The sequence below is a fragment of the Pteropus medius genome, unplaced genomic scaffold (genome assembly GCF_902729225.1).
Source record: "Pteropus medius unplaced genomic scaffold, Ma_sr-lr_union100, whole genome shotgun sequence".
Lineage (NCBI taxonomy): Eukaryota > Metazoa > Chordata > Mammalia > Chiroptera > Pteropodidae > Pteropus > Pteropus medius.
In genome coordinates, this window is record NW_024351730.1 from 599,711 (window position 1) to 616,403 (window position 16,693).

The 16,693-nt window shown below is 36.9% G+C and overlaps 1 protein-coding gene across 2 annotated transcripts in view; it reads left to right on the plus strand.

The window, feature by feature from the left end:
* Positions 1–3,206: 3,206 nt before the first annotated feature.
* Positions 3,207–16,693, plus strand: part of RHOH (ras homolog family member H) — a 43,971-nt gene continuing 30,484 nt past the window's right edge. The window contains exons 1-2 of one of the 2 annotated variants that reach the window (XM_039845014.1): positions 3,207–5,133; positions 6,518–10,758. The gene's annotated coding sequence lies outside the window, so the exon portion shown is untranslated. The remainder of the gene's footprint in view (positions 5,134–6,517; positions 10,759–16,693) is intronic. The other variant, XM_039845015.1, reaches the window with a different exon arrangement.

Below are 16,693 nucleotides of genomic sequence, written 5' to 3' on the forward strand. Positions count from 1 at the left end.
TCTTTTTGAGCTCAGACACTGAATAACTTTCCCGGAAATCTTACTGTTTTGTTTCTGAGTACTCTTTTATCTTTCCCATGAGAAAATAAAGCTACGAGATACCTTGGATATCTCTCTCAGATATGAGGAAAATTTAAGACAGAACTTCTAAGAGGTTTATGCAAAAACCTCTGGAATCCCTGTTTTGGAGTCTATATGGAAGTACAATTTGCATCTGGTTGGAATCATTTAAATGTGACCCTGTAGAGACTGAGCTATGAGGAAGATGACTTTGCAAGGTTCAACTGTGGTTCAGTGATTCTCATTAGAATCGATTGCTATAAAATCACTGGTTATTATTCAAAACTTATTGCAATTGACTCAGTGACAAGGGTTTACAGAGAAAACTTAGGTAGACTTGATCAATGTAGTTTAAAAAAACAATAGTTTTTTCCATCTGGCTCATATATGTAATAGATGCTTACTGTAGAAAAGTTGGCTTCTTTTGCAGTACAGAAGCTTTTTAGTTTGATGTAGTCCAATTTGTTTATTTTTGCTTTTGTTTCCCTTGTCTTTGGAGTCAAATTCACAAAATACCTCTAAGACCAATGTCCAGAAGCTTGTGCCTATGTTTTTTCCTATGCATTTTATTGTTTCAGGTCTTACATTCAAGCCTTTAATCCATTTTAAGTTAATTTTTGTGTATGCTATGAGACAGTGGTCTAGTTTTATTCTTTTGCATATGGCTCTCCAGTTTTCCAACCACTATTTATTGCAGAGACTTTCTTTTCTCCATTGTATATTTTTGGCTGCTTTGTCATAAATTATTTGCCTATATATGTGTGGGTTTATTTCTGGTCTCTCAGTTGTGTTTCATTGGTCTCTGTGTGTTTTTTTTCTGCCAATACCATACTGTTTTGATTACTACAGCTTTGTAGTATAGTTTGAAATTGGGGAGTGTGACAACTCTGGCTTTGTTCTTTTTTCTCGAGATTGCTTTGGCTATTTGGGATCTTTTGTGGGTTTGTACAAATATGAGGATTTTTTTTCTCTATTTCTGTGAAAGATGCATTGAATTGCATCGAATCTGTAGATTGTTTAAGGTAATATGCCCATTTTAACAATGTTAATTCTTCCAATCTGTGAACATGGAACATCTTTCCATTTCTTTGTGTCTTCTTCAATTTCTTTTAATAATGTCTTTTAGTTTTCAGTGTACAGGTCCTTTACTTCTTTTGTTAAGTTTATTTCTAGGTATTTTATTCTTTTTGACAACATGGATGGATTTTGCAGGTATTATGGTAAGTAACATAAATCTGATGGAAAAGAACAAAAACAATGATTTCACTCATATGTGGAATATAAAACAAAAAAGTAACAAATGAACTAAAAAAAATAACCAAAAACAAATTCAGAGACACAGACAACGGAATGATGGTTACCATTGGGTAAGGGGGGTGGGAGAGGGAGAACCGGGTAAAGGGGGACAAATAAAGGGGGACAAAAAAATAGACTAGGTAGTGAGCACACAATAGAGTAGACATTGAATTATAATTTTGTATACCTGAAATTTATATAATGTTATTAACCAATGTTTCCTAATAAATTTAATTTTTAAAAAATTTAGGAGATACATGAAAAGAAAAAGGAAAGCATGAAAAATCATTCATGTCCTGTCACCCAGAAGTTATGTCTATTAATATTTGCATGTATGTATAGCATAACAAGTTGAATTCAAATTCAAGTTTCGTATTCCGTTTTTTTTCACTTGATTGTCTATTGTGAGCATGTTCTCAGGTCATTAAATATTTTTTGATTTATAGTGAGCTGCAATTGCCTGCTTCTTAGGACTGAGCCACCAGCAGCAAAGAAATGAAATTAGTGCCTCCTAAAAGAAAGTGGTTACCTCTACTACCCAACCTGCTTTTCTTTTATTGTACCCATAACTACTTTTCCTAATAAGCAGTGCCAGCTGGTGTCAAATCTCAGCTGAATGACATTATATTTTGTTTTGCTTTTTAAAAAAATCTATGGGCCTAATTGCAATTTATAAATATTTTAGTATATGTGCTGCCGAAGCAAGCACAACAACTTATAAATAAGTACAAACGTTCATACAAATGTTTCAAGCTAGTTCTCTCTCGGAGGTTGCATCAGTAATAAAATGAATGGAATTCATTTTACTGAGTTGAGTCAACATTTATAATTTGAGCAAGTGGATATTCCCAAGACAAGAAGTTATTGATAAGGAAGAAGGGATCTGGTAATCAGCATCTGGCTTCCCAAAGCTATGGCCAAATTATTCTTGATTTGCCGACAAGTCAAATATAAAATTTCTATTGAAGTAAACACCAGCCTAAGGAATATGTTACTTTCTGTTGTGCTTAAAGAGGACCCAGCTGATTTTCTCAACCATTTTTAATACTGTGAATGGAATCTTAAAAAACAAAAACAAAACAAACCAAAAACAAAACAAAACAAAACAAAAACTGCTTTCTTTCAAAGCCAAAAACCTATACATATTTTGGGCATTTGTGCAAAAAAAAAAAAAAAATTTTTTTTTAACTACTGTATGTAATTAAAACACCACTGGTCATCTTATTTTCAACTTCCTGTGTGATTATATGTTCCTATAAAATGTATTTTATTAATTTACTTACCTGTTCAGATTATGTACTGACAAGCCATATCAGTTCCAGTTTTTTGTGATTTTCAGAAGACAGAGCTATGTCTTTCTTATAAATCAGTATATGTCTGCAACAGCTTCCAGAATTTTATTCAGGAGTGCATGTGAAGCCATTTTTACAGATGTCTTTCACATTGTCAGCACAGCTATTCAGTAGGGAATGAAATTCCTCTTGCTTATTTATATAGTGGCAATAGCTAATAAAAACAGCAGTTAGAAATTAATATGTCTAAAATTCATGCCTATACATTAAAGCAGGAAATGGGAGGCATCTTAGGAAAAGATAAAAAAAGGTAAAAAACTATTTTTTAAGAGTGTAAAGGAAAATATTTTGTTCTTTTAGGTGAGGATAACGACAGCTTTTGAAGTTTAAAATCAGTCTTTGTTAATGAGCCATTCAGGATCAGGCAAACAGGCTTGGGATGTTGGGGTATCCACCTGATGTGAGAGACCTAATAAATAATATTTAAATGATATAATTGTATCCTATAGTCAAGGGTACCAAAGATATTGGCAAAATTCAACTGGCTACTATTATAAAGAAATGTAAAGATGGACTATGGAATCAAGCGATACCATTTTTTGCCTGCATGATCTTCAGCAAGATACGTAAACTCTCTCTGTGCCTCACTTTCCTCCTCTGCAAACAGAGATAGTGGTACCTATCTCATAATTGTAAGGAAGTAGGTTAAAAAATGCATATAAAGTGCTTAACTGACACATGTTAAATGCTCAACAAATGGTAGGCCAGCATGATTAAGTTATTATTATGACCTGGTAAGGAAGATCAAGGGAGCAGAGAATAAGTTGAAGGATGAGGCAGCATTGTGACACTGTGTCTTAAAAAGTTCCTACTACCCTAGAATTTTCTACTAGATACCTAGCTCTGGTCGTATTTCTCTCTAGATGTCAGCAGTCATCATAAAAATCACTTACAAAGATTCAAAGAAGAGACTCATAAAGGACCGGAAAAGTGGAGACATGAGCAGTTAAGAGGAGGGCCGGAGCTGGGAGGTGAGTCTGCACAAGATCATCTTCTAGTTGGGAGAGTGCTGCACACCTCTCTCTCCCAGGTACGAGCAGAAGAGGAAATAGCCCTTCTATCAGTGTGGAGTAGTCAAATGATCATTAAATCTAGGGATATATGCTGAGGTTAAGGACCATTAAACATTCAAATGGCTATTGGATGTTTTAAAAAAGACCTACCTCCCTCATCTTCTCATTGACGACTTTCCTGACCACCCTTTTTAGTGAGCATCTCACCCAAGCTTCCTATCCCTTTACCTTGCTTTATTTTCCTTTCAGTAATTAGCATACTGCATATTCTATATTACTAAATTATCATGTTCATTAATTTTCCTTTCCAGTAGATGTGAGATCATGAGAGCAGGTTATTTTATTTTTGTGGTTATTTTCACAGCTGTTTCTGTAGAGCCTACCTAGCACAGTGCTCCATAAATTTTATAGCAAGTGTTCAATAAATATTTATTGAAAGAGAAAGGAAAGGATAAACTCATTTATCTAAAGGTGTTTGTAGTGTGGTGAGCAGATGAGTTCAGAAAGCATTTCTGAAGAGTCTGTTCAGATTTTGCATAAGGAATAAAGTAGCATTAACAACCTGATTTAAAAATTTCTAGACTTTTTTAAACTGTGGAAACAATAAACACATAACATTAGAATCATATGCATGATGCGTAAGCTTGTATGACTTCATTAAAGCAGAATTTGGGCCTGGCAAAGTTTCTCAAATTCTGAAATTCAACAGTTGTTATTCAAAGAGGGGGTTGGGATGAAGGGAAAAAAACTCCAGAGACCGAAGTCCAAAACAAGAGTGGCTAATAATAGCTACCATGTAGTGAGTGTCTACTATATTCCAAGGACAAAACAGCTTTTATACAAAACCCTTTCAAGGTAGATATTATTAAGCCCTTTTTCCAGATGGGAAGATCAGGGCCTCGTTCTTACTAATTTCAGATTGCCTTAGGGTATAAGCTTCAACCTGTTCCCTCTGGAACTGTGTGGGAGATCTGTTATTTTGAAAAGATGCAAGTTAACTCTCAATGAGCCTTGTCTTATAACTGAAACGTTTGCAACCCCCGCTCTAAGCAGGTGTGCTGAGTTGCAGTTACCCTGAGATGTTTGTGCCCAAACCGAAGATCTCTATCAAGGTAACGAGTAAAATATGAATATGAGAAGAAGCAGTGATGGCCTTCTCCTTCTTTTTTAAACAAACCAGAATTTCTACATCAGAGCAAATGTTGTATGTCTTGCAGAAGTCCCCTGGGAGTTCGCGCACTTGACTCAAAGACGCTGCTCTCACTCAAATCATGTTTCAAACTCTCTTCTGGATTTGCCCTCAGAGCATGAGGCACATTCTTTTAAAACTTCTTCAGTGCTAGCAAATATTTGCCTTTTGGGTAGATCTGATTTTGAGAAACAGCCCTTGGGAGCTACATCCAGCAAATAAGGTGGGTGACCAAGCCAGATTATATTTTGGGTCCAAAACAAGTTGTGAATAGAATGCAGTGATACTGGTTTTCTTTTGTAGCTTATTAAACTGTGTCTGAAAGATGTTGTAAAATGGTTCTAGAAGTGCTTTGACTAATGTCTGCAATGTTGAAAAAGTGCACCAACTACCAAGGAGGATGGTCATTTGACTACATTAGCTGTGCTTTGACAGATAAAAAAAAAAATCTATCTTAATTTTAGAATCGCAGCTTGAATGATTACTTTGAGTGCTATCTTCTGTAACAAGACCCTACACGGTTATGAATTATGGCTCTGCAATAAAATGAACAAGTATGTAAATGTTTGCTAGATAAATACAGTTACACAGGGCAAACAAACCAGGATAAAAATGGCAGATGAGAATCCTGAGAACCTAACAGTCACTGAAACAAAAAGCAATATGTTATGTTACATTAAAATAGTTAAAGAGAAAATAGATAATGAGAATAACAGCAGGAGAAATTATGTTTTTATGTTTATGGCTATAAGAAGGAATCTAGAAGATGTTTGAACTGATATTCTTATCTGGTTAGGGAAGCTATTGTTTATAATGAATTAAAATACAAAAGGAGGAAATCATTTACGTGATTTCTGGTCGGTGGCATTTCTAAGATGTTTTAATGTTTAGAATTTAAAAGAGTATTTTATATTAATGTATTTTACACGGATGTATTACACATCGGAATTAAGCTTTCTCTTATCAAATGCTAACATTTTATAATCCCCATCACAAAATGTCTCAATCAGAAGGAATGCATGCTTCGGTTTAATATAGTTGTTCATCACCCAGTGAGGAACTGGGTAATAACTACTGTGTAATTAATGTCCTGAGTTTGAAACTCAAAGCTTTCAACAAGGTTTTAGTACATGTTTTCCATCTTCAGAACCCCTTGAAATATTTTATTAGGTGGCATATCACAAATGAGGGCATGTGTAAACATTGAAAGCTACCCACTAAATCTAAATCATTTCAGTTAATAAGCTAATAGTAAGAACGGAGGAATCTTACTAATACAGGGTAAAAATAATTTAGGAAATGATATGGCAGTGTTTTGGAAACATCGATATGGCAATATTTCCAAGATTTACTATTTATTGCAAGTACCATTGTCTTTACGAGTTCTATCTGGTATAAAGGGCAGAGCATCTTTACAATGAGCAAAAATACCGCTTATGCATGAGTTCAGGGTACACAAGGTTGTCCTGTTATTTTAAAATCCTCAATAAGAGAGGTCATTGTTCTTAGGAGACTGTTAAAGAGAAAATAAATTGTTCTTCTGCAGTATCAGAGGACATTTCAAATGAAGGTGTTTTTGAGACCTTTATGGAATTGTTTTTGCCCAGGAATCTCAGAGGAGGGGCATTCAGGAGAGAGAAGTGGACCCTTGGCCTGTTGTCGGGCTGCCCCTCCCTCCCCACAGTGGCCCAGCTCTCCATAGTCAGAAGACAGTGGTATGAAAAGCCAAGAGAGATGGACGGGGTGAATCTTTGTTTTGCTTTTCTTAGGTTTTAGAATTTTGTTTTACCAGCTGAGGTCTCGCTGGCTGTGAAATATACTTAAAAATGTTTACTACATAGGGCTATTGTGAAGATTAGATGAGAGAAGCAATCTGCTGTTCGGCAAATGATTCTTGAGTGACTGTTTAGTGCCTGAGATGCCCCAGTGAGCAAGGCCAGGCCTTGGGCTTTGAGGGCCTCTCAACTGGATATTACGGGGCTGTTTGGTGAGCGCTCTGGTGGTGTTAGCTTAAGGGTCTGTGGGAGTTCAAGGGAAGGCATATAACACCATTTGTGGTGGAGAAAGGTGGTAGTCATGGAAGGCTCCCCAGAGTATGGCTTCTTACAAGGGTCTGGTTCCTGGTAAGGGTCTAGGACCTCCACACCTGAAGTTTCCTTCCTTCCCACATTCTGAATTCCCCAGGATTTTCCCTCACCTCTGTTCCAAGACTGGACTATGTAGTATCAGAACTGACACACCAGGATGTTTGTGTGTGTATGTGTGTGTGTGTGTGTGTGTCTGTAAGCATGTAGTGTGTACACGTATTTTAAGTCATTTACTTCTTCTCCTTACCACTAATCCTGTCTGTTAAAAGAATGAGGATAAGGGGGAAGACAGGGGAGGAAAGGAAAGAGGGAGAGAGAGAGAGATGAAAAGAAGAAAGTTAGATAACTAGCTGTCCTCAAATCCCTCCTACCCCATCCCAAAAAAATCCCCTCTGAGAATAAATTATATGTAAAAATTAGAGGTGTATAAGAAGCAATAAGAAAAATGGTTTCTCACCTTCAAGAGCAGGAAGAAACACAAAGCCTGACTATATGAGAACATCCAAAACTATACATACAGAGAGAGAGCAAGTCCATCAGAAGACTAATGGTGGTCAGATGAGAAGCCAAGAGAGAAAGGGGAGTCTTGCAGCCAGACCTGGTAATGCTCTTTCCAGAACCATCTTGGATGAGGTGGGAATGCCTGTAGACACACTCATCTGTCCTGACTCTGGAGTATGTAGGCCCCTTTGTGGGGAAACTGTTCAAGGCCTGAGGCCCTGAACTTATTATAAACTGTGCTTGTGGTGTCTCTTGCTTTGTTTCCAAAAGGGGTTGCTGTCCATGCAGGCAGCTGTCCTTACCCAACTCCTCTGCTTTTTCAAGGAACACTGGGACACTGAGAGAACCACTGGATCTCTAGCTGGACATACAACCAATTTTGAAGTCTTTGCCACTCCAAATCTTTTAGAAGCTCTTTCATCCTGAATTTTCTGAAGCATATCTGAAGTCGATCTTCATCTCTGCATTAAATCGTCAATCAAAGCAGTGTCCCAGGATAGCACACGGTGTATTAATTGCTCTCTCACATCCTCCCCTACGTGCTCCCTGGAATTGCTTTAAGTTGATCGTTTCGTGAGATAAAATCGGCCTACATTGAGAGAAAATGTAAGGAACTACCTCACAAGACTTGTTGCTGGCTGTGTTTAGTTTAAGGTTGGCGTTTTACTTCTATTGTAATGTCCTCTCTATGAGAATTCAGGTGCCAAGTTCCTCTTTATTCTTAGCACCTTGGGAAGCCAGGAAGACCTCGCCATCCTGAGCAGTACACTCCCTTTCATCCAGCGGGCACTCAGTTTTCTATGTGGTAGTGTTTGCTGGTTCATACTGGTTGCTGATAAGCTTAGAATCATATCAATCTCATCCCTTGGTTTTAGCTTAATTTTTATTTTTACTTCTTTTGGCCTCATCTTTTTATTTATTTTTTAAAATTTTGTTTTATCTTGCTAAGATGTATGCATTTTTATTAGCTGCCCTAAATCTTTTGATGTCCTGCTTATCTAATAATATCATGATGGTGATCTGGCTTTCCATGGAGAATTTTCTAGAAGACAATAATGTGCTTGTCAGAGGATTCAAGGATTTCCCCTTGGCAGATGGAGTTCTTACTGCACATTAACCAACTGACACTTGGGCTCATGTAAGAGTCTCTTATGAGCTTAGTAATTGTGTGTCCATCTCTGAGAATGTTCATCTTGCACCGTTTTTTTCCTGCTACCACTACACACCAGACACATTAATCCTCTTTCACGCCTTTAAACATGGCATGCTCTCTTCCACATCAGGGTCTTTGCATATACTGTTGCCTCTGCTCGGAATGTCCTTCCTCCTACTCTCCCCAGGCACCTCTTTCTCATTATTAGAGTGGTTGTGACCCATTAGAATGATCAGGAGAGTTCATATTGATGCCCAAATTAAACTAGAATCTCTGGGAGGTGAGGCCTAGGTATTGGTACTTTTAAAAGCTTCTTAGATCATTTTAATTTTTAGCTGGGGCTAAGAGTCACAGCTTTAGGTCATAGCTTAAATGTCAGTTGCTCAAAGAGGTCCTCCTTGACCACCTCTAGGATGTAGAGTTTGTCTTGCTCTCTAGCTCAGCTTCTTCTCTGATTTCTTTGTAATAATTACTACAATTTATAATTATTGTATTATATTTGAATGTTTTTGTTTGTCTCCCCCACACTAGGATGTAGGTGCTGTGAGGTCAGGGTCTGTCTTGGTCTTTGCACTTATCTTCAGTGCACAGTCAGGCACAGCATTTAAGAGTCTGCCAGTGATAAGGATGGCCTGTGAATGATGCATACTGGTCTGATCTCTCGGAAATCATCCAAGGCTCCCTGCAATATTGTGAGAGAATCCATGTCAAGGTTCAGTGGCTATTTTAACTGACAAGATGGTTACATACACTTTCCTTTGACCTGACTCCTGTGTCCCAGGATTCTTCATGTGAGAGCTTAACTCACAGTGTCTCCTCTATGTCCGTGTCTTTCTCCTTCACTTGATTTTGATCGTTATGAGTAAGAGATTTCATCTCGTTCATCTTTGCATCCCCATCCCACCCCAACACCCAGCGCTGGATCTTGCACATAGTAGGGGCTCTATAAGTGTTTATTAACTTGGAATTGACTTTATCCTTATGGCACATAGGTATTTTGACCAAGATTTCACCCTGGACAGTAGGATTTATGATTATTCAGGGATTTGAGATGTAGGGTAATGTGACCACATCATGAAAGTTTAATTTGTTGGTTTAGGCAATTTAGCCATAAACTACATGCAGATGGTCTCTCCACCTGAATAGCACTGGAGGAGAAAACAAATAAATTTGTGTTTAGAGGCAAATAATGAAACTTTGAAGAGTTTGAAAACAACTCAGTCACATCCCTCACAACACAGGTGCTGGTCCATAAAAGGGTGAATGCACGGCAGAGCTGCTTGAGCTCTCACGATGGCTGGGTCTGTTTTTTCCAAATTATTATTTGGTAGTTGTTAATAAAACAAAGCAAAACAAACTACTCACCTGCTTGTTTCTCTCTACAGTTAGTATGTTCATTGAGCTGACTTGTAACTTCTAGGGTGCTTTTTTCGAAGTTTAAATTAACCAAATGGATGGACTTTCCTACCTCCCTTTTTCTGCTTTATTTCACTTCCTTAAGGAGTCATTTTGGTTTTTCTCTCTTCCTTTCCTCAGATTTATGTAGGTGATTTGCTGATGGGAAATGAAGGATGGGGAGGAGAAGTTGTCCCAGGAGGGTTGATATATTAAACACAAATCCAGCCATGCAGCAAAGACCTTATCTGCCTCTTATCTGGGGAAGTTTTCAAATTGTCAGAGAAACGCACGTGCACGTGTGTGCGTGTGTGTGTGTGTGCGCGCGCGCACACACACACACACACACAGCCCTAAACGCACACAAATGAAACCCCTACTTCAGAGAAGCCAGCGACAGGAAATTGACTTATGCACAGGAACTTGCTAACCTCTTTTGTCACATTTGAATGGTTCCTGCTGCCTCAGTCACCACGTACACTCACCCCAACCATCTTGGGTTGGAATCTCCACCAGAACAACTCTTATATATTTTTAATCCTTCCTATGTGAATCAGTTATATTCTTGGGGAGGAAGGAAAGGTTGATCTTAGAAGGAAATTATAACAGAGAAAGGGCTTGGCTGCTTTTGTTTGTACTCACCTACATTGAACAGCTCTGACTTCCGGAGTCAGTCATTTTGTCAAGAAATGTCTTCAGCATTCTACAACAGGTAAGACTTTTGCTTCTTTAAAAATATTCCTTCAGTGTCAAAAGAAATCTTTCCAATTTTATTTAGCTTTTACTCTAGGCTAAACATAATAATTACCCTGTTCTACCTGTCATAAAGTATGGAACCAAATTATGAGAGAAAGGGGAGTTGTTCTGATATCCAACTACCCCCCGCCCAAGTCCTAACAAGATGCATATAGTTTTTGAAACATTAAATGTTATAATAGTTGGCTTTTGGTTTTCCAGATATTCTCCTAGAGAATTCATAGACTTGTGATTGACTATCACTGAGCTCAAATATTTGGATAGTTTAGTATGGTGTCAGCTGGGTACTAGACTTATTAAAATGATCACTTTGTAAATTATATATAAATGTCTAATCACTATGTCATACATCTGAAACAAATATAATATCGTATGTCAACTGTAATTGAAAAAAATTGGGTAGTTTAAATATCACCCTACATTTGATTAAATAAATCTAAAGATCCCCTAAGTTGTGCAAATGTGAGTTATCTTTTTTTTAATTCAGAAAAGAAACAACCAAAATCCAAATGATGTAGATTTAGACCTGAAATTCTTAGCTTGTTTTACCTATTGCCAATTAAGTCCTCCTTCTAAAAGTGGTATATGATAAGTATATATTTTTTAATTAAATTTAGTTTTTGAGGTGGTTTGATTTGGAGACATGCTATGAGAATACCAGTCAGTAGCCCGGGTTGTAACTAAATACAGTTTAAGAAATCACTAGTTTTCGGTGCTTTACTAAATCAAAGCTGTCATTGAAATATTGAAGTAAGCAACAAGTAGTTGATAATCAGTTATTAATTCTGAGCTGGTGCTGTGGATGGTAAAAAAGAAATATAAAGAATTCTCTATATTCTTTATATTCGAAGGACCTTATTATCTAGTAGTCGTGGTAAGAAGTAAAATTTAGGAAGCAGTGCAAGACGAGAATTAAGTGATGAATGGGACAGCATAGGCTGTAAGGGTAATAGGAGGTCCAAGCAGGGGATATGAGGGTAAGCTGGAATAGTCTGGAAGACATGGGCCTTGGAAAGATATGACATTCGAGTAGAAGAAGAAGGTTAATTCACACTGGGAGAACTGTGTGGGCAAAGGCACAAAGGTGAGACTGACTAGCAGTTGACCAGCTCACCTGAGGAGACTGTCCCAAGAAAAGAAAGTCTGTTTTACACACTGACAGGAAAATTAGAGTGTAGACAGGTTATAGAGGACCTCGAGGGGCTGCTGAAGAGAATAGACTCCATTCAATAGTTTTCTAGTCTTCTCATGCCATTAGGTTCCTCTTTCTCAGCTTTCGCAGTCTGACAAAATTCAGTGTGAGAGGGAGCCTGGAGATGCTTGTCTCTCATCCTTGGGGTTGCTTTATGCATCTCCACAGCTTTATCCTTCACTTATCTTGTATTGTTTTCCCTTAGTATACCATTTATGTAGAGAAAAGGTCATATGGCTTGAGATACCTGTAAGACTTCTATTTCTGGTTACTACATTTTAAGGAGTCCCTTCAATCATCCAATATTAAAGTGGGAGATGAGCTGGTTGACCAATTACAAGCAAGTCTCTATTCTTCAAATGCCAGTGCAGAAGTTCCATGAAATATGTGTTACTTCCTTTGCATGTCTGAATGAGATGTTATCGATATGCTGCTGCTCTTTTCCTAATGATTGAGAGCACTTTTGTTTCCTGGACTACGAGATATCAATGTCCACATAATAACGAAATTACAGTATGATAGATAAAAACTCAGACTTTGGCACCAGATTGCCTTGTGTTGAAGCCTGGTGTTATTGCTTCTCAGCTCCAAGAATTTGAACACATTACTTGACTTCTTCAATTTTCAGATTAAAAAAAATTGTAAAATAGTTCTAATAATAACTGAAAATACCTATTTCAGAGGGATAAAATGAAATTAAGATATAGTGCCTGGCATAAAATAAACTCTCCTTTTATGATTCTTATTAAGGACTTGGCTAGGGATACTAGAATGATATGGTCCCTGGCCTGCGAATGAGATATCTGTAAAGAAAATGGGGCTGATGGGAAGAGGCTTGGAATTAATATTTTTTGAGCACTAAGTATAGAATAGGTACATGGTTGAATGTTTTATAGCAATAACGCATATGAAAAGAAAAAACAGATTAGAAATTGGTATTTTAAGCCTTTCCATATCAGATTCTCAGACAGGTCTCTGAATGACTGCCAGGTTATTTTGGGCATCTGTGGCTGATATTGCTTTCTGAATGCTTTGGATGGAATTACAGTAGTGCTTGGAAATAGAGTCAGAGAGGGTGACTCTTCTTCCTTGGCCAGCTTAAATCAAATATTTAATTTGATTATATTTGAATTTTAGTATTAGTAAGGCATAGCTAAAATTTATTTCTATTCAGAAGTTGGGACCATTTTGATAATGAGTGCCTAAAGTGCTTATTTGGGTTGGTTCTAGATGTTTGGATCTGGGTGAAAGCCAAGATTAAAAAGCATCCTTCTTTCCTGTTCCATTCTTCAGATTAGAGATTCTTTTGGGTTAGTAACCCCCCCTTAAAAAAATGCAAACATGGCTTATATGTTCATTATACAAGGAGTTCTCAATTATACATGCAGATTACTTTGGTCAAATTGTAATATGGTTTTCCTTCTAGAGCCCTACTGTTAATATAAGAGAGGAAAGTTTGGGGTTTTGTGTATGGAAAAGTGTGGACACAAGTCAGGATGGGTGCCCAAATGGAGCATGTTGGGAGGCACCATGGCAGTACTGGGCCCTAGGGTGGGCAGTGAAAGATGGAAAGGGTGAATAGAGGGAGGTAGAAGGGTGCCAGAAACAAAGGCTCCCCCTAGTTCTTTAGTCATTTGACTCTAGCAGCTGCTTGAATGTCCTGAGGAACTTCTTGACACCTTGCATAAGAAAATGTCATTCTGTTCTTCGGATGTGGAAAGATGTACATAGATGGGTTGATTTGTCTGGTAGTGGCCCAGAATCATTGTTCTTAAAGCTGGCTGGACTTGAGAACTTTTAAAGACTAGCAATATGTATCACAGCTCAACCCTAGAGTAAGGTCCATGTGATAATAAATATAAATATAAATAAAAACCCTTCCCCCCCAGGTGACTTGGAGACAGTTGTTCTCCAGGTGAGCATTTGGGGGTCATTAATCCAGAACTCTCCTACCAGGGCCCCAAGCACTGAGATGGCAAGTTGAGTTAGTGCGTAGACAAGGCAAAATGATTTTCCTTCTTTTGTGATTAATATGGTCACGCAAATGTATTTTCCTATTGTTTTGAATTTATTTCTTTGGAGAATTACTGGGAGTGAGATGACTGAGTCAAAGGTTTGAGCATATTTAGTTTGTGTCAACCATATTTACATTTGAACACGTATGTATGATGAACAGGTTAAAAATTCTATAATGTTATCTATCTATCTATCTATCTATCTATCTACCTAGGCTTTTCATTATTACTCAGGGAGAGCCCAAAGAAAGGAATTTGATTTCAGTGAAGTAAGTGCCAAGTCACTCTCCTATTTCTCTTTTTTAGTAAAATAGAATACTAATGAATTGCTTTGAGAAGAAAATTTCAAAGCATTACGGAATGCTCAATTTCTTCTTAGACCATTAGTGGAAGCCTTCTTATCTCTACATTTAGTTTCTTGTAAAACCGAAGTCAGCAGTGACCTCTTCCCCATTTCGTAGAAAAGAAAACCCAGGAAGAGAGTGGTTAAGTAACATTCAATACATTTCTCATCACATTTGCCATGAGAACTATGTACAGTCATCTATTCAGTCATTGTTTGAGTAAATAAATAATCAAGTTTTTATAGGTGACCCCATGGAAAAAAGCTAGTAAAATGAATGCATGAAGAGAGTATTGCCTAAATTGGGGGAGGGTGGACAGAATTAACTGACCCAGATAAACCTTCTGCTCTTTTATTTGCATTGCTTTATTCATTATATATTTGCAAAATCTGCTAGCATAAAAGCATAGTTTGTGACACAGATGGGAATAAAGTGAATTTTTCAATGGCTTCAATGAAAAAAAAAGATGTGCTCTGCAAAATATCAAGTGAGATATCTGTAGTGGTGTGTAGGAGCCTCCCTGTACTTGCTTGCAAAGCTGATTAAACATTTACAGAAATTTTGCAAGCCGGTTCTTAAACACATCCACCATTAAAATTGAATTATAGAAGTCACAGTTAAATAAGTTATATTGAAAATAAAGGTAATAAGTCACTCAAAACTAATTACTTCCTAATTATTTACTACATTTCACTATTATCTATGCTCTTGAAGTTATTTACTCCAATTTATCCATAGGATAAAAGTATTATGTAATGGTGTGCTACTGAGCATATCTTTCCAACTTTGCATTCAGTGAGTGATGTAATGTTGGTAGCTTGAAACTAGCCATGATGGGTGTGTTTACACCATGGACATTGGCGAACACTATAAATCAGTCTCCTCACATTTTTTTTTTTTGAGAAGAGTGTATTAAACATTACCAGCATACCACCAGGGAATTCTGTAAAATACAACTATGTGTTAACAGCCATTAAAATACTCATACACTGTGATCCATTAATTCATCTCCAGGAATTTATTCTAAATAATAATAATTATTTATTCTAAATAATCCAAAATAGGAGAAAATAACATGCACTGTATTATCATTTATAACAGCAAAATATGAGAATTACCTACATAAGCAATAGTGATTCTGGCAGCATTAATTCCATGGAATATTTTATAGTGATTAAAGATCATATTTATGATAATTATGAAAATATATTTAATATGGTGTTAAGTAAGAAAATCAGGGTTAAAAATTTCACTTACATTCTAGTTTCATTATGAATGAGGACTAAATGTAAAGATAAAAAATGGTGTATTAGAATGGTAAAATTGTAGAATTTTGTTAAATCTATAGAAACAAACTAAAAACAGGAGGCTGTACTTATGATATTCCTTAAAAGAATATCATTTGTTCCACAAAATTCCTTTCTACGGTTAAACAGGCATTTGGACCAAGTGAAGGTAGTTGCGAAAGGGGAACTACAAGTGGGTAGCACAGAGAGAAATGGTCACAGGGAGAGTCTAGGGCCCACCAACATTTTATTTCAAACCACTGGGAGGTAGAAATTAAGAATAAACTTGAGTAGAATATGCTGTGCTTTGTCCAGAAAACATTTAAGGCCTTATTGTATGATAACATTACATTAGAGTAGGAAAGAAGATCTAATTTTTGATGAAATATAGTACTTAAATATAGATCTTCAGCATTCAAAATAATAATAACAATTAGACATATGCCATGACAACAGTATGTCACAAACTAAACTTATTGAAAGTAAATGACATTGCAGTAGTGGAAGCCATGGTACTGACATTATATACTTCACCTGGCTTTGGAAGAATTTTAGTGATAGTAACAAGCTCTCAAATAGACTTTAATATCTTGGATTCTTCCAGTTTTACACTGAAGATGATCTTTTTACTTTAAAAAGGTTTTCACATTCCCTGTCATCAGCATCACTAGTATCTTGACACATGGCCAAGAATAAATCAATAACCTTTTTTAGCATTGGAGTGCAATTGTGAGTCTGTTAGATGTGCAAAGATCTGACACCTGAAGTAAAATCTCCTTCCACAAGCACTTGTGATTATCCTATTCCCCATTTTAACAGGATTTTTCATGGACTGATTAGCTTATACCCAGAGCAGTGTTTCCTAATCACTTTTTTGGTCACAAACTCCTTTGAGAATCTGATGAGAACCTAAAACCTCCTTTTTGAGAAAAAGCACATATACAGGAACATGCACATTTGCCATATAATTTTAGGGGATTTAGGGATCCTCTAAAACCTATCCATAGACTCCCAGTAGTCCAGAACTCTCATAGTAATAACTCCTGCTGCAGAG